A 22,365-nucleotide genomic window follows, 5' to 3' on the forward strand; every position below is an offset into this window, starting at 1 on the left:
GGTCAGGCAGGTGGTAGGGTAACACCAATGCCCTTGAACAGAAAAGCCTTCAAAAGGTAGTGGAATGCAGCCCAGTCCATCACAGGTAAAGCTCTCCCCACCACAGAGCACATCTGCATGGAGTGCTGTCGTAGGAAAGCAGCGTCCATCATCGGGGATCCTCACCACCCAGGCCATGCTCTCTTCTCACTGCTACCATGGGCAAGGCGGCACAGGAGCCTCAGGACTCACACCACCAGGTTCAGGAACAGTTATTACCCCTCAACCATCAGGAAGGAGTTACAGGAGCCTCAGGACTCACACCACCAGGTTCAGGAACAGTTATTACCCCTCAACCATCAGGAAGGAGTTACAGGAGCCTCAGGACTCACACCACCAGGTTCAGGAACAGTTATTACCCCTCAACCATCAGGCTCTTGAACCGGAGGGGGAGGGGGGATAATTACACTGAACTGATTACACAACCCATGGACACACTTTTAAGCACTTTACAACTCATTTTCTCAATATTTATTGCGTATTTATTTATTATTATAATTACTTTATTCTCTTTCCTTTATTTGCACAGTTTGTTGTCATTTGCACATTGCTGTTTGTCCGTATTTGTTGCACACACTTCCATTAATTCTATTGTGTTTCTTTGTCTCTATTATGAATGCCCACAAGAAAATGAATTTCAGGGTAGCATCTGGTGACAAATATCTACTTTGAAACTTTGAACTTAATTGGTGGAATAAGGAGGGGTGTAAGATGACAAGACAGATTGCACCGTTTGGGGGAGGAATAGGGAGTGGAGCTGAGATCGACTCACCTTTAATAGATTATAGTAGAGTAGCTGCCACACAGTTTCAGAGATTGTGTTCAATCTTGATCTCAGGTGCTGTCTATGTGAAGTTTGCGTGTTCTCCCTGTGACTCAGTAGGTGTTTCTGGGTGCCCAGGTTTCGTCCCACATTCCCAAAAATGTGCAAGTTGTGTAGACCAATGGACCTAGAGTGATTGTGAGTGGTAGAATGTGGGGAACATTGATCGGAAGGTGGGGATAACACAATAGGATGAGTGAGGGATGAGTAGAAGCAGGGCTTGATGTTTGGTGTGGATTCAGTCCCATCAAATCTTCCTTAGATTTGAAAGCAGATAGCTGAGTTATGGCTTTATCTTGAGCGCAGCTTGGACAGCTATTATAAAGTAAGCGATTTACACTGAGATCCAGAGTGGTCTCAAATGAAATTTTTGTTGAACAGAGAGTAGTGTTGATTATTTGATCAGCAAAGCAATTCAATGAAAAATGGGAAAGAAGTCGTAGGTTCTTGGATCCCCACAGCACAGAACAGGCCCTTCGGCCCACAATTTCTAGGTCATCCTTTGAGTACGATCTGTACCAGCGATTAGCAAAGTAGGCTATAATTGCCTTCACGGGGGTGGTGGAAATTTCTAAGGGGGCGGTAAAGGTAAAGATGGTGGTGGTGGAGGGATGTTTGGTAGCAAGGGGGGCAGCAGAGGGATTACAGGTTGAGTTTAAGAAATGAATTACTTATTATAAGCATTTGATCCTCAGTGCCTCATAAGTGACTACAATGATCATTTCATCTCTTACTAATACACCGATCTCTTAGAATTTGCTTGAAGCACACTGAAGTTGTTGAAAAGCAATGTGGTATATCATGAGAAATCTGGAGTGAAGAAATTATGTTATTTCTGGGCCTGGTCCGCCCATTATTCCTGTTCATGACTGTAGTACATTGTTAGCTAGTATGATTCCCCTGCTCTTGTCACACAGTGATGTAACTCCTGTGAATGAGGGTATGACATTCAACGGGGTAAAGGTCAGAATCTCGACCACATTTCTCTAGCCCATGGCTCAAGTGAGATATCGCTGCCCCACGTTATGTACCTTTAGACAGGGAGTAAGGTTTTGCCTGAGCTATGATGATGTCATAACTTTCCCCTTTATTAATTGCAGTTTTTGAGGTTGGACTTATAGGTTATTGACCGTGGTCATTAACCCATAACAAAAATCAAAGAAACAGAGCAAACAAAAAAGAAGTGTAGACAGTATCGTGTGGAGTATGCACAGTTTACTGGCAGGTTGTCACTTGCTTCCAGTACCAGATCTGTGTGTCTCGTAGCAGTGTTGAAATGCTTTTTTCAGCACTGTGTAAAAAGTAAAATATGTTCAGAGGTTGTTTAGTCAGGGTTACATACCTAGACAGCAGAACATGGAAGACAAAAGAAACTGCAGACATTGCTGCAGAACAACAAATTTCACATCATATAAGTGATAATAAAGCTGATTCTGATTAGGATTTGGTATCTAGAACAAAAAAGCTTCGGAAGCGTGGCTTCTCCTCTGTCAATGAAGCCCTCACATGTATTTCTTCAATTTGCCACTTGCCTACTCCAACACCCCCATCTCCACCACTCCCCCCAGGGAGAATAACAACCAAGTTGCTTTAGTCCTCACCTTTCACCCCAGAGGCATCCGTATCGAACACATTCTCCCAATAGCAGGCACATCTTCCCCTTTCTGCTTGCTGCTGGGACCACTTTTCCAATGACTCTCCCGTCAACTTCTCCCTCCCTACCAACCCCTGCCTGTCTTGTGACACATTCCCCATTAACTGGAGGTGTGACACCTCTCCCTTTATTGATTCAGATTCAGATTTATTTATCAAAACGTACAATGGACGTGTCAGTTTTCATTAATAACCAACACACCTAGGGATGTGCTGGGGGCAGCCCACGAGTCAGAGTCACAGAAACAGGCCCCACAGCCCATCTAGTCTGTGCTGGACTATTGTTCTGCCTAGTTCCATCGACTTGCACCTGGACCATAACTCTCCATGTCCTTCCCAGCCACGTACTTATCAAAAATCCTCTTAAACCTCGAAATTGAATCTGCATCCACTACTTCTGCTGGCAGCTCATTCCACACTCTCACCAGCCCCTTCGGTTCCCCTTAAATTTTTCATCTTTTGTCCTTAAACTATGGTCTCTAGTTCTAGTTTCACCCAACCTCTGTGGAAAAAAAACCTGCTTGCATTTATCCTATCTATACCCCTCATAATTTTGTATACTCTGTTGAATCTTCTCTCAATCCTCTACGTTCCAAGGAATAAAGTTGTAACCTATTCATCCTTTCCTAGAACTTAGGTCCTCAAGTCCCAGCAAAATCACCACACATTCCAGTGCAAACATGGCATGTCCAAAAGGCTCAGCAGAACAAGACAGAACACAAGTAACAAAACAGCAACAGTAAAGCAAGCCCTGTTCCTCCCTCCCACCCTCCTTCTCACACACACAGACAGACCCCAACTCCAGGACAGGTCTCTGGCCTCCATTCTCCAGGCTTCAGCCATCGGGCTCCGATGAGCGTATATTTTGCCACATGATATCCTGAGCTTCATTTTCTTGCAGGCATTCACAGTAGAACAAAGGAATACAATGGAATCGATGAAAAACTGCACACAACAGCTTTTGCACCATTGTGCAAAAGTCAACAATCTGTGCAAACACAAAAAAAGGTAAATAAATGTTTCTGAGGATAGGAGTGTAGAGTCCTTGAAAGTGAGTCTATAGGTTGTGGAATCAGTTCAGAGTTGAGGTGAGTGCAGTTATCGACGTTGGTTCAGGATGGTTGAGGGGTATGGACTGTTCCTGAAACTGGTGGTGTGGGACCTGAGGCTCCTGTACCTCCTGCCTGATGGCAGCAGTGAGAAGAGAGCACGGACTGGATGGTGGGGGTCCTTGATGATGGATGCTGCTTTCTTGCGGCAGCACACCTTATGGATGAGTAACAAGAAGTGTGAAGTGATAAGATGGTAAAGAAGGTACATAGAATGCTTACCCTCATTGGTAATGCTGTTGAGAATAAGAGTAAGGAAGTCATTCTACAGCTATATAAAACTATAGTTAGACCGCACTTTGAGTATTGTGTGCCGTGCTGGTTGTCCCATTATAGAAAGGATGTGGAGACTGTGGAGAGGGTGCAGAAGATGGTTGCCAGGATGCTGCCTGGAGTAAAGGTTGGACAAACTTGTGTTGATCTCCTTAGATCATTGGAAGTTGAGGGGAGACAGGATAGAGTGTTTTAAAATTATGATTGGCATTGACAGTCAGAATCTGCTCCCCAGGATAGTAATGTCAAACACCAGATGACATGATTTAAGGTTGTGGGGGGGGGGGGTGCTAGAATCTAAAAGTGATGTGTGGGTCATGTTTTGTTTCTAAAAACACAGAGATTTTTGGTTACTGGGGTAATAGTGGAAACAGGCAGTTTGGCGAAGATTAAGAGGCTTCTTAGATGAACATATGATTATGAAGGGTATGAGAGATACAGATGATAGAGAAGGAAAGAACATTTAGTATAAATTGTCATCAAGGTCAGCACAATATTGTGGGTTAAATAGCCAGGCCAGTGCTGTACTGTTGTATGTTGTATGTTCTGTGATAATGAATACTAGGGTATGACACTGCACATTGGAATATGAAGCTGCACAGAATACCAGAATGACACCTAGACTCCAAAGGCTCAAAATTCAAAGTATATTTATTTTCAAAGTATATATACATTATACAACCTTGAGATTCATCTCCTTACAGGCAGCCACAAAACAAAAACCTCAAAAGAACCCATTAAAAAATGTCAAACACTGGAGAGAACGAGAAAAAAATCATACAAGCAATAAAAGTAAGCAAATAGCATTCAGAACTGAAGTCTTACAAAAGGCGCCAAGCCAGGCATCACTTCAGCCTCAGTTCATCACAGAGCCGAGTAAATGTCACAGAGCAGCGAACAGAACTGGCTCCAGTCCCAACACCCTGACCTTTTCAATATGGCCCAGTGCTTAAATTGTCCAAAACTCGGGTTGTTCCTCGCTACTGAGCCACTCCTGGGCCGGAACCCCACCACCACGATTCAGCCTGTACACGACCTTTCCAATTTGCCCCGGCATTTAGATCAATCAGAGATCTGGACTTTTCTCATGCTCGGGGCCACCATGTCTCTGCTTTGACCCCTCCTGCACCTTCGCTTGCCTCAACCATGCCTCTCCTGCACCTCCGCCACCACTGGCCTCTCCTTTCCTTGGCTATCTCTCACCTGCGCCTCTGCCATCGCCACCGGTTGCCTCTCATTGTTACTTTATGAAGATAGAATCTTCAAACTAAGGATTTCCATGCCTAAAGGAAAATTTCACTTAAGATATGGAACTGAAAGTATGCATAAAGAGAAATAAGTTCTCCTGGATGTCAAATCTAGGACTGGAATCCTGTCCTGAAAATTAGAACTAGGCAATTCAGGAGGTAATAAAAAGATAGAAAAAAAACTTATTTTTATTTATTTAGAGATTCAATACGGTAACAGGCCCTTCTGACCCAATGAGCCCTGAGTTGCCATTACATCCTTATTTCCTGTGTCATATTTTGTTTGATTGTGCTTTTGTAAGAACGCTTTGATATGTTTTATTAACAAAATATAATAAAATACAAAATTACCTGTCTTTAGTTCTGAGTGAGAGACAAATGCTAGATAATAATAATAATAATTCAATGTTGACACAGCCATGTAAAACGATAGTGTCCATGTATAAAGACGGAAGTCAGTGCTGTGAGTATGTAGCGGTCAGCTACTCTAATACAGTCAGTGTTTGCTCACATGTGCCCTTCCAGCACCATATAGTTAAACAACGGACAGCTTAATAACTGGTTAAGTGACATGCATTCGGTCACTGAGTGAGTGCACCTCTCAAAGTGTCAACATTTAATGGCCACCTCTGATTTCTCCTGAGAGGGTGGTAATGAATTAATATCTTGAGCCCCTGGAATTCTTGTACTCATTAGAATTAGAATCAGGTTTACTATCACTGGCATATGCACGTCATGAAAGCTGTTGCTTTGTGACAGTAGTGCAGTGTAGAACAAAGACTTAATGTAACTTACAGTAAAAACATAAAATAAATAAATAGTGAGGTGGTGTTCATGGGTTCAGGGACCATTCAGAAATCTGATGGCAGAGGGGAAGAAACTGTTCTTAACATATTGAGCATGTGTCTTTAGGCTCCTACCTTCTACCTGATGGTAGTAACGAGAAGAGGCATGCCCTGAGTGGTGAGGTCCTTAATGATGGATGCCACCTTATTGGACTTGTCCTTGACGGTGGGAAGGCTTATGCCCATGATGGAAATGACTGTGTCTATTACCCTCTTCAACCCCTTGTGATCCCGGGCATTGGAGCCTCCATACCAGAAGGTGACGCCACCCAGAAAGAACACTCTCCACAGTACATCTGTAGAAACTTGCCAGACTCTTTGGTGACATACAAAATCTCCTCAAACTCCTAATGAAGCATAGCCATCGTCTCCCTCCTGTCGTTGGGAAACATTGCAGGATGGGTCCAGTGATATTAGAGGAATGGTGATATATTTCCAGGTCAAGATGCAGAGTGGGTTGTAGGGGAGCCAACTGTTGGTATTATTCCCATGCATCATTATCTTAGTCTTCCAAGGCCAAAGGTCACAAGTCTCCCAAGCACTCCTGAAGAAGCTTTGGCAAGTTGCTGCACTGTACTATAGAAAATTCATACTGAACTTGGCAGGGTAGATGACAAATCGCTGCTTCCCCTGGCTGGGGTGTCAAGAACCAGGAGCTACATTTTTAAAATGATAGTGTTGAAGAAATCTCTCTACCCAGACAGGAGTAAATCTAGGGAATTCTTGATCCAAAGGAATTGGAATTGGTTTATTGTTGTCACACGTGCTGAAGGAGAGTGGATAAGCATGCTACCCAAACAGTGTATTTCATACACAAGAACAAGGGAATAGTACAAAGTAAAATAGAAGCAGAATGCAAAATATAGTGTCACAGTTACAGAGAAAGTGCAACGTGGGCAGCAATTGAAAAGAAATACTCTTGACAAACTAGATTGAGAGATGAGGATCATTTTTATTGAATAAGAGATTTGTTTAAGACTCTTATAACTATGGAATAAAAAATGACATTGAGCATGGGGCCACATGTTCCCAAGCTGATGCATCTTCTGTTCAATGGGAGATGGGAGGAAAAAAAAGTCTAGAGAGGATTATTATATTAAGAGAGAGACTGAAGAATCTTAGATGCTAGGGAAATTGAGGGATTTGGAATTCATGCAGAAAATATCAATAAGCTTGAAAGAGTGCAGAGAAAAAATGATATGAATGTTGCTAGGACTCAAGGACCTGAGTTATAGGGAAAGATGAATAGGTTAGGGCTTTATTCAATAGTTCAATAGTTTCATTTAATATCAGAGAATGTATACATTATACAACCTGAAATTCTTGCTCTTCGCAGAAACTCACAAAAACAGAAGGGTATCCCAAAGAATGAGTAACAGAAAAAATACTAGAACCCGAAAGCCCCCTCTTTTCCCCCCTCCCATGCACAAGCAGCAGCAAGCATGAACCCTTCCCCTCCCCACTTACTTCAGCTAAAAGCATCAGCACCCTCCACCCACCAAGCAGCAATAGCACAGCCCCCAAGAAAGGCCATGATCTGGAGTACAGCAACAAAAGCAATCGGACCCCAGACAATTCGACTTCTCTCGCTCTCCCTAATAAAGGGGAAGAGAGGTGTCACGCGGCAAGAGGGGAGACTAACAACTTAGTAATTTGCGATGTTAAAGTCTTCCATGTCACTCCCTCCCCCACCCCAGTTCTCCAACTCCAACTCAAGAATCAGCAAGAAACATTCACTAGAACGCTGGAGAATGAGGGAAACTCTTATAGACATATACAAAATTATGAGGCTTATAAATAGGGCGAAGGCTTGCAGGCTTTTCCCCCTAGGGTTGTGAGAGAGCAGAACAAGAGGTCATAGGATTAGGGTGAAAGGTGAAATATTTAATGGGAATCTGAGGAGGAACTTCTTCACTCAGAGGAAGGTGTGAGTGTGGAACAATCTGCCGATAGAAGTGGTAGATGCTAGTTCAATTGTAACTTCTAAGAAAAGTTTGCATAGGTACAAGCATGAGAGGGATATGGAGGGCTATGGATCAGGTGCAGGTTGATGGGGCTTGGCAGAAGACCAGGCTGTCATGGACTAGATGGGCCAAAGGGCTTGTTTCTGTGCTGTAGAACTCTATGAGTGGTACAGGTGTAAAATATCACACGTGATCATATTAACTGGCAGAAGAGACAAAAGGCCCCCTTCAGTTTTTGTCATTTTCAACCATTGTGCACTTTGATGCTGGATTGGTGCTGTGAGAAATGAATCATCAGATGCTATGTTTCCACAAACCCTGCAATAAAATCAAAGCCCTCGCTGTGTTATAGTGACAGAGTGCAAGAGTTGCAAGAGTGACAGCCAAGGTTACAGTTTTATAAATATTCTTCTAGTGCACATTCACCTAACAGGCACTGGCTTTAGTACAATTGTTTAGGATCGAATTAAATGACACAGTGGGATAGATTTTGGCTACAAATCTTGCAGCATCGATCAGTGTATTGGAAAATGAATCTTAACTAGAGTCCGGAAAGTGGTAGTCAGAATATTGAGCAGATACAGGTAAACACAATTACTTAACCATACTGCTCAACTCATTTAGCTTACTGATGTAAACAGCAATTTAGTGCAGTACAATATAACAGTCTGCCATGGTACCAATGATCCTGGAGGACACGGAACAAATTGCAGATCTATTCATGACAGGAGCCAATCAGTGGGGCTCTTACTGAAGCCATTTGCTGCTAGGGTTGCCAACTCTAAATAGAAATGCTCATTATAGTACCTATCACATAACCTTCAACCGCCCCACTTGTAAAGCAGTGTTCCCCCCACACTGTTTCCAGTATTTTTGCAATCCATAAATTAAAGTGTTTAATAGACATTGAAAAAAATTTAATAATTTGAATGTGGCTGTCATGTCTAAGTACCATCAGGGAGAGTCTTCTGGTGGTCAGAGGCCTGGTGAGCTTCTATTTACATATTGAAAGATGCTGCCACTGGTAGAAATGCTGCCAGGCCTGCTGAGTTCCCCTTTACAAATTTGTGCCTTTAAATCCCGCCAACTGTTGGGTGGTCTGTAATATAGCCCCATTAACGTAGACATACTTTTCATATATTTCAGTTCCACCCATAACGCCTCACTCGACGAGTTCTCCAGTCTGTCCTGACTGAGCGCTGCTATGACATTTTCCTTGACTAGTAATGACACCTTAATCCCTCCTGCTTTGTCGTGTCTAAAACAACAGAACCCTGGAATATTGAGCTGGCAATCCCGGGCCTCCTGCAACTAAGTCTCACCAATGGCTACAATATCATAATTCCTTGTGTTGATTCATGCCCTGGGTTCACCTGCCTTTTTTGCATTGTAATATACACCGTTCAGGACTCCTGTCACACCATACTCCACCTTTAGATTCTTGTAGCTGCTCCTTCTACCAGTCCTAATATTGCTCCCTAGTGCCCAGATATGGGCACAGCATGAACATGTCATTGCTTATAGCTTCTATTTATTTGTACTTTTAAAGTTCAACTATTAGGTTTGCTTATTCAGTTGCCATTCTACATTGGTGAGAACCTTGAAGCACTAAATCCATCAACACTACTAGTTCTTGTTAAACAAGTTTTTAAAAAATCACATTCACTGAACATGTCTGTCACTATTTTATTCTTTCGCCTGCTTTCTAACCTCTTTTTCACTCATTGACATACGTTCAGTTGCCACTTTATGGCATCTCTTGTATCTAATAACGTGGTCACTTTGAACGTCTGTTCGTGGTCCTCTGCTGCTGTAGCTCACACACTTCAAGTTTCAACGTGTTGTATGTCCAGAAGTGCTCTTCTGCGCATGTTACTGTCACATTCCTGTCAGCAGTTTCTGAGATACTCAAACCACCCTGTCTGGCACCAACAACTATTCCACAGTCAAAGTCACTGAGATCACATTTGTTCCCCATTCTGATGTTTGGTCTGAGCAATAACTGAACCTCTTGACCGTATCTACATGTTTTTATGCATTGAGTTGTTGCCACATGATTGGCTGATTAGATATTTGCATTAACAAGCAGGTGTACAGGTGTACCTAATAAAGTGGCCTCTAAGTGTACATTGATTCCAACTGCATGCGCAAGTTATGTTATGTTAAACTTTCCAGCTCTGCAGACCAAACCAGTTTGCATTTTATTCCTAAACACAAATAATCAATAAAAGCAAAAATAGAATGTCATCTCATTTAATGACATTAAATCTTAAACAGACTTGGCAGACTTGGTGAGTCACACATTCATACTCGGTGAATAAGACACCTACAGGAAGGACAGTCATGGCCAATAGAGCATTAATGTAATCACATGAGTTGAGTATGATGTTCTCTCAAGGGGTTATCCCCTCAATGAAGGACGCCTGTGCATGATTTTATTTAATATGGGGAGGTCAACGCATGGTCTTTGACAGGTAAGGGTTAGGGCCCAGTGGCATGGCATCCAAGATGACTAGGGACCTTTCATTGCTTCAACCTTCCTCCTCTTTCACTGCTGTTGTGATGTGTTATCATCTTCCACCAGCTCCACTATTGAGTTCTTGATTGGGTTGTTCTTTGCCTGGAACCTACCCCCTTGACCTTAGCTCCATGGGTGACCCTGCCAGGAGCCAGGAAATCACAAGCCTCTCCACCACAACAAGGTGCTGATGCTTGGAGAAGAATAACACAGTAACGCCATTCTTCAACAGAATTGCTGCCTTTGGAGAACAACTGCAATCAATAGTAAAAAACAACAACAATGAGGAAGTGTATTGTGTGTCTAATTGATCTGAGAGCTTGTTGAGAAATTCACAAGGAACAAATAAGAATTTCTTTTATCTTCTTGACTTGTAGATAGGCTGCGGAGCAACCACAATAAACAAATGACAGTCGCTGCATACCAGTGGCTTTGAAAGCAGTCTTACCATACAATGAAAGAATTGAAACCAGTTCACTTCATCAAATTAATCCATTGTGGACTTGTCAGTGAGGACCATCAGCAGGATTTGAACTGAAATAGCATCATGAGCAGTTTGGGTGCATTACCTTAAGCGACCTTAAGTGAGATCTGGCTGTGAAACATTCTTTAAAAAATTTGAGTCCAAGATTATTCTGGAGTTACACAGATGGAAAATTTTAAACACAAAGTATTTTATTTCTGGTAATCATCATAAAGTCAGCTTAGTCACAAAGTCCGTTAATTTAATTCACAACTTTGTCCTCCTATCCTTAGAACTTTCCATTTGAATGTGCCGCCTAAAGTTTTGATTCCTGCTGTGTACCTCCCTCCAAGCATTCAGTTCCATTGCACTTGCTATCAGCTGTCTGAGCTTAAAGCAGGCTATTCAGTACCTATATATTATATTTGACTGAAAGAAGAATTTCCAACTCTGGATCAGCCCTATCACCGAGGTCACTGTCTTCCAATATGATACCGTTTGATTTAGCCCCAGTCGACACTGATTTGCCACTGAAACCCTTACCCTTGACCTTGGCACCTCCAGACAATTGTTCCTTTGCAATTCTTCCTCATCCATTATTCATATACATTGAAACCAAGACCCCTTCATCCTTGTGCTCCTTAATCATCTTAGATCTTGTATAAAGTATAACATGAATACAAAACCATAATCCTTGCTTTTAAGTTCTTCTGTTAATCTACCTGTCCCTATTGCTTCCAGTACTGAAAACTTCAGCTAACTGCACTATCCTAATTTGCCCTTTGCTGATGTTAATAATTCCGCCACTGGTGACCATGCCTTCAGTTCAGCAGCTGTGTCCCCAGGTCCTTTTAGTCCTTTCTTACACTTTGTTGTTTTGCTGCTTCCCTCTCTTCACTAAACCTATCCTTTTGACCAAGAGTTTGGTCATCAACTGTACTTATACTTTGTAAAGGGCTTTTAAAGCCAATATTTTGGATCTTCAGGTCCACTCTAGTCAATGGTGTGTGCAAGTAAACTGGTAGTCAGTATTACATTACTGATTTGCAATATTGGCAAATGTTAGTTCTAAGTTTCTGTGCTTGCAAGCTACAATCTATACAGCCTCTGGGGGCACAGCACGATAGCTGTGATTTCAAGAGAGAAAGCATGAACATCCAATGCCATGCTTGGGAATTGAGTTGCAAAGAAGATACGCATCATCTTTTCTATTTAATCTGTTGTTTCTGGTGTTCTCAGACATAAAGAGAAAATGCTGGAAACACTCAGCAGTGGAAATGAAACAAAGTTGGCACAGTCTGATGAAGGGAGTACAAACCGAAACATCGAAGCTCTGTTTCTCTTTCCACAGATGTTGACCAAACTGTTGAGTGTATCCAGCATTTTCTGTCTTTCTTTCAGATTTCCAACATCTGCAGATTTTTTTAAAAAATCATCTTTGCTGGGGAGGAGGAGAAAGTCCAGTTTCCCTTCCTGTCACAGAGGGGAGAGTACAGACTTTTGTCAGATTTGTCAGTTAACTAAACATTGAAAAAAAGAGTGTAATGTTGAATGTGTGAGAGATAGAACAGGTTGCATTTGGAGTATTATGGTTAAATCCAGGCACTCCATTCTCAGAAGGATACTGGCATTATGGAATATATGAGAGGTGATTGATAAGTTTGTGGCCTAAGGAAGAAGGAATCAATTTTAGAAAACCTAGCAGAAGTAGTAGAGGCCAGTTCAGTTGTGTCATTTAAGGTAAAATTGGATAGGTATATGGACAGGAAAGGAGTGGAGGGTTATGGGCTGAGTGCGGGTAGGTGGGACTAGGTGAGATTAAGGGTTCGGCACGGACTAGGAGGGCCAAGATGGCCTGTTTCCGTGCTATGATTGTTATATGGTTATATGGTTATTTTTCAACACAGTCCTGTCCTACATTTACACACTTAGTCCAGTGGTCGTGGAGCATATGGATCTTGGACCTCCAGAAAGTGTCCACGGCAGGGATGATTGATAAGTTTGTGGCCTAAGGTAGAAGGAGATGAGTTATGAACTTCAAACTTTCTGCATAATCACTCAAAGAGTTGAACTGCATGTGTATGTAACGAGAGCTGTATAACTCATCTCCTTCTACCTCAGGCCGCAAACTTATCAATCACCCCTGCTGTGGACACTTTCTGGAGGTCCAAGATCCGTATGCTCCACGACCGCTGGACTAAGTGTGTAAATGTAGGAGGGGATTGTGTTGAAAAATAAATGTGCTAGGTTTTCTAAAATCGACTCCTTCTACCTTAGGCCACGAACTTATCAATCACCCCTCGTACAGAGTAGATTCATTACGCTGATGGTTGGAGTAGTGTGCGATTTTTTTCTTTTAACTGGAGGATTGGGAATATAATTGAGATTTTCAAAATCATGAAATGATTTGAATAACTGTTCAGCAAATGACCTGGCACTTCATTACTGAAGTACTGGAAAAATTATCTTTGTTCCAAGAGCGAGCATAAAGGTGAATTATTTACCACCGACGGAGATTATTAGATCATATTCAATTAAATAGCATCTCTAATCCTATAAAATTGCCTAAGGCATTTTCTGTAATTTAAGCAGACAAAAATGAACAATATTATCCAGAAACACAGTCAAGGATTATATTAGAAGGGGAAAAAGCTGTGAAGAGGTAGACATATTAAAGGATATAGGCATGGTCAACAGTGATAGGGTGAAGACAATTGGAAAATTGGATTGAAAGAGGAACAAAGTTTATGGAGTTTATTTTTAGTACTAATATTACTGAAATTAGTGGCTAAAAGAGAAATGGATGATTGTCTCAAATAAAAGTATGAAAAGATTAGGGGTAAGGGGAAATAAATGGGATTCGAGTAAATAAGTCTATATGAAGAACCAATACAAGACCTACCTGAAAAAAAAACTAACACACAACATGGCAGAGTATGGAAATATTATGCATTTGATCAGTGTTTATTTCAGAAGAAATATCTTAGTGATCTCAGCCAATTATCATGTCCTGATGTATTTTCTTCTCTCCACTGCTCTATTCTGACACCTGCTTATTTTCCCTTTCTGCCATTGATGAGAAGCAATAAGTTTCAATGTACATGGTAAATGAAGGGAGGGCAAAAGAAGCCTTGGTTTCTGTGTCTAACTTTGATTCAGCAACTCCTACTGGATAAAGAATGTAAGTGTAGGACTTTTGATTTCCACTTCCTGGTCTGTTACTGAAGAACTGTGATGAAAATGTCATCATTACTTCTTCAACCTTACAGATTTTGGAGAATTTAAAAATTACACTAAATACGATTTGATTTTTGACTTCATTAAAGGACTAAGAAATTATCGCTGGTCGATGTGCTTCCCTCGGGATCAATAAAGTATGTCTGTCTGTCTGTCAACACAAGTAGATAAGAGGGTGAAGGTGTCATTTGGCATGCTTGCCTTCATATGTCAGGACAGAATATAAGAATTGGGACACCATGTTGCAATTTTATAAAACACTGGCTAGGCCACAGATGGAGGATATAGTTCCTATCACCACAGTGTAATGCAGAGAAGATTCACCAGGATGTTGCCTGGATTGAAGGACTTAAGTTATGCGGACAGGTTGGATAGGCTGGATCAACACGTAAACACATAGGCTGGATGAACTCAGCAGGTCGGGCAGCATCCGTTGAAATGAGCAGTCAACATTTCGGGCCGAGGCCCTTCGTCAGGACTGAAGGAGGGGGCAGGGGGCCTATAAAGAAGGTTGGGGGAGGGTGGAAGGTGCCAGGTGAAAAACCAGAGGAAAGATCAAGGGGTGAGGGAGGGGAAGCAAGGAGGGGATAGGCAGGAGAGGTGAAGAAGGAATGAAAGGGGAAAGCACTATGGGTAGTAGAAGAAGGCAGAATCATGAGAGAGGTGATAGGTGGCTAGAAGAGGAGGCAGACTGAAGGTGGGATGGAATTCCCTCCCTCTCCCTTCCACCATCCCACTTTCACTCTTTGATTTGACCACAGCATCTGTAGTGTACTTTGTGTTTGGATAGGCTGGACTTGTTTACCTAGAAACAAAGGAGGATGAGGGGTGCACTGGTAGAAATGGATAAGATTATGTGAAGTGTAGAATTGGAAGATAGTCAAACCTTTTTCTCTCCCCATGGTAGGTGTATCAAAAATATGACAGCATAGGTTTAAATTGAGAGGAAATTTTAGAGGGGGATCTGTGGGGAAGTTCTCTACACACAAAGTAGTTGATATCTGGTATGCACTGCTAAAGAGACAGTGGAACCAGATGCATCACCACATTTAAGACAGACACTTGAATAGGCAAGGCGTAGAACTGTACAAACCCAATACTGACAAATGAGCAAACAGCCAGCACAGACATGGTGGGCTGAAGGGCCTCTTTCTGTGCTGTATGACTATGAATTTGGGCCTAAAATGTGAGAGTAAACTAACACACTGGGCAATTCAAAAGGGTTTAACAGGGCAAATAGAAAATATCAATGAGATTAGACAAAGTTAACATGGTTTTCTGAAAGGGAAATGTTGTTGATAAACCGACTGAAGCAATTGAGGGTATAACTGGTAGAAAAGACAAGGGAGAACCAAAAGGGGTGGGAGGTGCAGGAGTACTTGCACTTTCAGATCATCTAGTAAAGTCCCACATATAAAGTTCAAAGTAAATTTATTATCAAATTACGTCTATGTTACCATGTACAACCCTGAGATTCATTTTCTTGTGGGCATACTCAATAAATCCATAATAGAATCATAACCACAATGGAATCAATGAAAGACCGCTCCGACTTGGGCATTCAACCAGTGTGCAGAAGATCATCAAACTGCAAGTACAAAAAGAAATAAATAATAATGATAAATAGATAAGCAATAAATATCAAGAACATGAGATGAAAAATCCCTGAAAGTGAGCCAATAGGTTTAAGTTTATACTGTAAGTCAGTTGTTTCAATAGGTACATTTAATGTCAAAGAAAGGTATACAATATACATCCTGAAATTCTTTATCTTCGCAGACATCCACGAAAACAGAGTGCCCCAAAGAATGAATGACAGAAAAATGTTAGAACCCCAAAGCCCTCTCACAAGCAGCAGCAAAGCAAAATTAAAGCACATGATGTTGGGGGCAATGTATTGGCATGGATTGAAAATTAATTGATGGACAGAAATCAACGGAAATGAATAAGACTTTATTCATTTGCGGAATGGATGAGGGAGCCAGAATTAATGTTCGGAAGTTTACTGGTGGCAGTTAACCAGGAGGGATTGTGAATTGTATGGAGGTTGTAAGGAAGCTTCAAGGTAACGTGCAGATCGAACAGAGACAAAAACATTGCAGATACAGTACAATATGGGTAAATGTGAAAATTTACATTTCTATAGGAAAACCAAATGTGTAGCCAGTTGCATAAATTATGTTAGATCAAGATGTGCTGATGTCAACAAAGAGTCGGGTGCCCTTGTACCAACATGCAATTAAAACTAGAAGTTAAGTAAGTATGTGGTAGGTTGTCCTACACAGCCAGAGGATTTGAGCTACAAGAGCAAAGATGTCTTGCAATTATTATATACGGTCTTGATTAGACCAAACTTGGAGCACTGCATGAAGTTTTAGACTCCCTGGCTCGAAACAGAAATACTTGCCATAATAGGAGTGCTGAGAGTTTCACCAGACCGCTGGGTTGGAGAATTGGCATGGGAAGAGAGATTAAATCAAATTAGTTTGTATTCACTGGAGCTTAGTAGAATGAGAGGAGATTCAATTAAAAAGATTTGACAGGGCTAGGAAGCTTGGATGTGGGGAGGATGTTCCTCTTGGCTGCGATGTCGTGAACAAGGGCATGAGATTCAGGATTGAGATGAGGAGAAGTTTCTTCACTCAGAGCATGTTAAACCCGCAGACTTCTCTATGGGTTAACCTGTGGCAAAAGGGTTATGGAGGCCAAGTCACTGAATATTTTTAAGTAAATGTGTCTCTAGATGCAAGGTAACAACGAATATAGGGGGAGAGCAGAAATAAGCTATTGAGATCTATGACCATCCAGTGCTGTACTGAACAGAGGAGGAGATGCAGTGGCCTGCTATGTTTCTGTTTTTTCCATTCTCTTCCCCATTGTTAACTGAGAAATTAAAACTCAATGCAAATACCATCTGTAGGCTTTTCCTTATTCCCCATTAAATTTCTGTCTTGGATGTAGTGGGAGGATCTGATAATAGCAGAGGAAAGAATAAATAATGCGAGATGCAGGGGGGCTAATTCACAAGCCTGAACCGCTGCAAACTCACCTTCAGAAGGAATAAAAATTAATTGACAAAACACAGGGCACTCTCGCTCCCCAGCAGATCAAAGCAGAAGAGTGACGAATAAATCACACTGATCTCCTGTGTACTTGGTGCCAGCTGATGGAAAACGGTTAGAGGCAGACTGTTAATGCGATGAGCAGGATTGGCAAGCCCTCAGAGAACAAGCCAAATTTGTCCTTGTGTCCCGTCTACTGTGTGCCCGTGGCCTCCGATTCACTCACTCACTCAGGCTTTGCTGGTTTCTGTGTTTGTAGAATTAACTCTTCATCTTACATTCTAATGAAAAGGTAAAATTACACTCTTTGATCACTTAAAAGGACACCGAATGGGATTTGATTGCTGACTGTATACTGCTCTCTGTATCGTTTTGTTTAAGTACTTTTATCTCTCTCTCTATTTCATTTTGACTTTGACTGCTCTCTGGAGCTGAACATTCCTAATTCCTTGAACATCATGTTGCAGTAGTGAAATGTTGACTTCTTTAGCCCAACTTATATTCAGAACTGAAAGATCTTATGAGCAAACATGTTCAAATGTCAGAGATCTGACACAAAGCTACTGGGGTGGGGTTTGTAAAGAAGTGTGCATGCAAGGGTGTGTGGTACTGTGGCAAGGTGATGGAGGAAACCCACAATACCACCATTAGAAGGAACCAGGTGGTGGTGGCAGCAGCTGTACTAAAGATACACAGACAAGACATACTATGGTCTCCCCCTCTCTGCTTGCACACACACACACACACACAAACTTCTCCTACATCACCCCTTTGATTTCTGCAGTGATTCACTAGGGGGGAGGTTACGTGTCCTAAGGGGATGTTGGGGGAAATAGAAGTAATCAGGGGGCGATCAAGTTTATAGGCGGGGACGGTAGGCAGCCCCTAACTGGAGGCATGAGACCTGCCCAACCGTGTCAACCTGCTGCCATTGTCAACATCCAATAGGCATTCCCAGTTTGTGTTAATTTTCTATTTTAAATTAGCCCAGTTAATGATGGATAAGTACATATGGCATGATCTCTAGGAGTCTGAAGGTGATGAAGCCTTGAATTCTAATCCTGCGAAGAAACAAACTACAGAAAGTTCGTCAATAGTATGGTTTTAGTCCGTTCCCGTCAGATCAGCAACACCCCAAGCATCTTATTTGTAATATTGTATCTAATGAAACCATCAAGATTGCAGAAACAATTCCATAAAAGACACCCTGAGAAGGCTACTTATGGTATTATTCAGTTTCAGAAGATGAAAGAAGCATTTGGAAAGCGTTGCACACTCAAATGATTTGCCAAGAAAGCTAAAAATGACCTTAATGGTGGACTCATTGCTTCTTATAATATTTCCAAAAATTAATAATGCCTGCTGTATCAGAAGTGCTCACTGTTCTCAAAATGGATACCAGAATTTTAAAATCAATTCCTCTGAGTGATAACTCTGTATCTCATCGTATTGTTGAAATGAGTGAAAACATTGAATGTCAACTATGCACAGAGCTACAGAAAACTGAATCTGGGATACAACTGGATGAGTCAACTGCGCGAGACAATGAGACATTGCTAATGGCATATGTATGATTTATCAAAAATGGAAAAGTTTATGAATAGATTCTCTTTTGTAAAAAGTTAAAAACAAATACCAATGGACAATCAATCTATGATGAGCTCAAGATGTACATTGAGGATAAAAGTACTCCGATTAGGAACATGATTCTTTGTGCAACAGACGGAGCACCATATATGACGGGTCGCCATGCTGGTTTAGTGGCATTTATGAAAACAGAAATTCCAAGGCTGTTTGCAATCTGTTGTGTAATTCATTGTCAATGTCTCACAGATAAAAACCTCAGCCAGCAACATTTTTCAAGCATGACTCTTGTAATATCTGCTATCAACAAAGTTAAAGTTCATCCATTAAATAGCAGAATATTTTGCTAGTAATGCCAAGATAAGGATAAAGAGTTTGAACACTTGCTTCTTTAGACTGAAGTGGGTGGGCTGTCAAAAGGCTGCTGCTTAAAATGTTTCTTTGATATCTTTTTACACTGTGGTTGAACTTTTCCTCAAAGTTCCCAAGAGCTTGGGAAACAAGATTGAACTTCTAGGTGGAGATGTGGCATACCCAAGAGATCTGTATGACAAAATGAACATTCTAAATATGTAACTGCAGGGTGAGAATTTCAATTTTATCCAGGCAAAAAGTGCAGTGCCCATTTTTATCAGAAAATTGTAAATACATGTGCAAAACACTGGGAAAAGAATGTTCTCAGTTTCCCTACATGGAAAGTATGGCACTGTCTGTCACAGATGGTGATTTGCAACAGTACTTCTTACACCTACAGTCACTGAAGAAGGATTTTCAGAACCAATTCAAGGATTTGAATGATCTGAAAATTCTGGACTGGGTAATTAACCCATTTCTTTGCAAGGTGGAAGAACAGGAACTGATCTTGCAAGAAGAAATTAACAAAATGAAGAATGATGAAGGAAAAAAATGATTTTCAAAAGTGTCAGCTTTTGTGGTATGTGGCTACTCTATCATATAAAATTTCATGGTCTTTGGAGAACAGCCGAACTGCATTTCCATCCTCCTACCTTGTTGAAAGAGGCTTCAGTGGAGAGAACCACATATGTACTCACAATAAACAGAAACAGTTTGGACATTTTTATATGTGAGGACTTAAGGCTTTTGCTGGCATAACTTGAACCAGATATTTCAACTCTTGCTAAAACCCATCAAGCTGAAGGATCGCATTGATATTGAAGCTGCTGTACAGTGCATAGGTATTGTGCAAGCTAGGTCTAAAGACAAATAAAAACTTAAAGCAGGATCACTTTTGTCATATTAGCATATGATAGACATGTTTTTACACTACGGGGATGCTGGGAAATATATTGTGCCTAAGGGAGGGGTTGGCAAGTATGAAGGTGCTTTAGGCTAAAAAAAGGTTGGGAAACTCTGAATTAGCACAAGCACTAATTTTGGTATTGCTTTGCCCATGTTGTGTTTCTGCTTATTATTTCTTTCACTTTCACTTTGAACCCTGTGGGATGAATGTAATTGAGCTGAGACACAACTTGTTTTTCTGCTGTTCTGTTCCTCTGTTCTCTTTACCAAAGCAGTGACTCATTACCTGCACACTATTCAGAGACACCTAGGATTCTCTTTGACCTCAGGTAATGGCAGCACTTTATGCACATCTGCATTTAAAATTCCAAAAATAACAAAGGAAGAGCTCACAACCAGATCTGATCTTCCTTAACCCCATGAAATTGAAGCCAATCCCAAGACCCCAACTCCTAGCGATGAGCAACAATTACAATTTCCACTTTCTGTAGCAAAATGTCCCAAGGAAACTTACAGGAGCCTAAATCTAATAATAAATGGCCAGGATATTAAGGTATGCAACCAAAAGTTGACTAAAGACTGGTCAACTTTGGAGGTAGAGGTGAAGCAGTAAGAGGGGTCCAGGAAGAGAACTGAAGACTGAAGGGTTGCCCTCAATGATGGGGCAAAGGCATATGGAGGTACAACAGTACACAGGATGAGGAGGAATGCAGAACATGGAGGGAAAGAGCAATGTCTTCAGTTGTAGCAGGAGATCAGCATGACCAATGCAGGAAGGGGCAGGGTAGTAGGGCTGGTTTGCCACTGAATCATCAGTGTTCTGGCTCAGTATGGAACTATCCACATCCTTTCAGGAGAAGCCCCTTTCCCCAGGACACCAGTATTTAGAGCAAAGGGTACAGGAGGCAAGATTGGAGGAAAGAGTTGGGGGCCACATTTTCCACTGCATCTGAAGCTCTATGTCAGCACCTCCACAAGGGTTGCATGGCATAGGACCCTCTGGGGAGACATCAGGCTAATAATGGACTGCAGGCTGGAACCAGACAGACATTGAGTGGTGCTTTTTCCTTGAAGATTTTAACCTAATTGGAGTGGACGACATTCACGACTGTGAGATAATTTGACTGACCCATTGCTGCCATGTCCTTCTGACATCAGTTTCCAATGCAAGGTTATTTCTTTCTCATGCTTCCTACTTTCTGCTTGTACTGCTCTTACAATCTTTCGTGGTACCTGTGAGAGACAGAAACACGAAGGTTGGTGGGGTGATAAGTCATGAACTCTGCATTCTCTCTTCTCTGGGAGATGTCCCTTCTTCCCACCCACAGGGAATTGTAAATGACAGAGCCAGCTGAAAGAATATTAGTTGAAAATTATTGTTTGTGCAGAAATGCATGGTTATACAATAATAAGGTCCAATTGTTATAAGCTGAGTGAAACATGATTTCTACCATTAATGGTTCATCAATTATGCTTTCTTCTCCACCTAGAGATATTTAATTGGTACAATGAATTAAAATGATCCTTAACTGGGTTTATCTTAGTTCTCCCAACTGCTTATTGGTGTAGTAATTGGTGTTAACATATTTAGTGTGGAAAGAGTCACTTGATTTGCACTGGGAGCTATGATACGGGATGGTCACCAAAGCAGCATTCCTACATGTTTCAGACATAATTGCGATGCAAGATGATTTCAAAATTCAGCCTTATCTTTGCACTAAGAACAGTTTTGTTGGTTACTTTCAAGGTGTATGGATGATTAAATAATGTTTACTAATTGTGTCCAAGACAAGCAAGAATGCTGCTTCAACCAGCACCTAGTACAAGGTTTCTGCATGATAGGCCTAACCTCTGTACGGTAGGGGTCCAAGCCCTGCTGAAGGACCCCTCCATAAAATTAGTTTTGGGTGAGCTAAAGGAGGGATGTGATTGGGCTGGAGTGGTACAGAGGAGATTCACAGGGATATTGAGGGGATTGGAGGTCTTGAGTAGTGGGAGGAGATTGGATGGTCTGGGACTGTTCTGCATGGAGTGAAGGAGGCTAGGTTGGGGAGGGAAGGTGGTTTGGGTGACATTATAGAGGGTTATGGATGGCCACAGTCTTTTTCTTCAGGATAAGGGAGTTTAAAACAAGATGACACAGAGTCTCTGGGCGCAGAGCTCAGAAAAATTGATGCAACAGACTTTTGACATCATAAATCAGCAAGTTGTGTGTTAATTCTCCCAAAAAAGCCAATGCTTTTTGCCGGTGGGGAAGGTGGGGGAATCGTTGCTTTGCTGCTGCTTGT

This window comes from Hypanus sabinus, chromosome X2, assembly GCF_030144855.1.
Source record: "Hypanus sabinus isolate sHypSab1 chromosome X2, sHypSab1.hap1, whole genome shotgun sequence".
In the NCBI taxonomy this organism is placed as follows: Eukaryota; Metazoa; Chordata; class Chondrichthyes; order Myliobatiformes; family Dasyatidae; genus Hypanus; species Hypanus sabinus.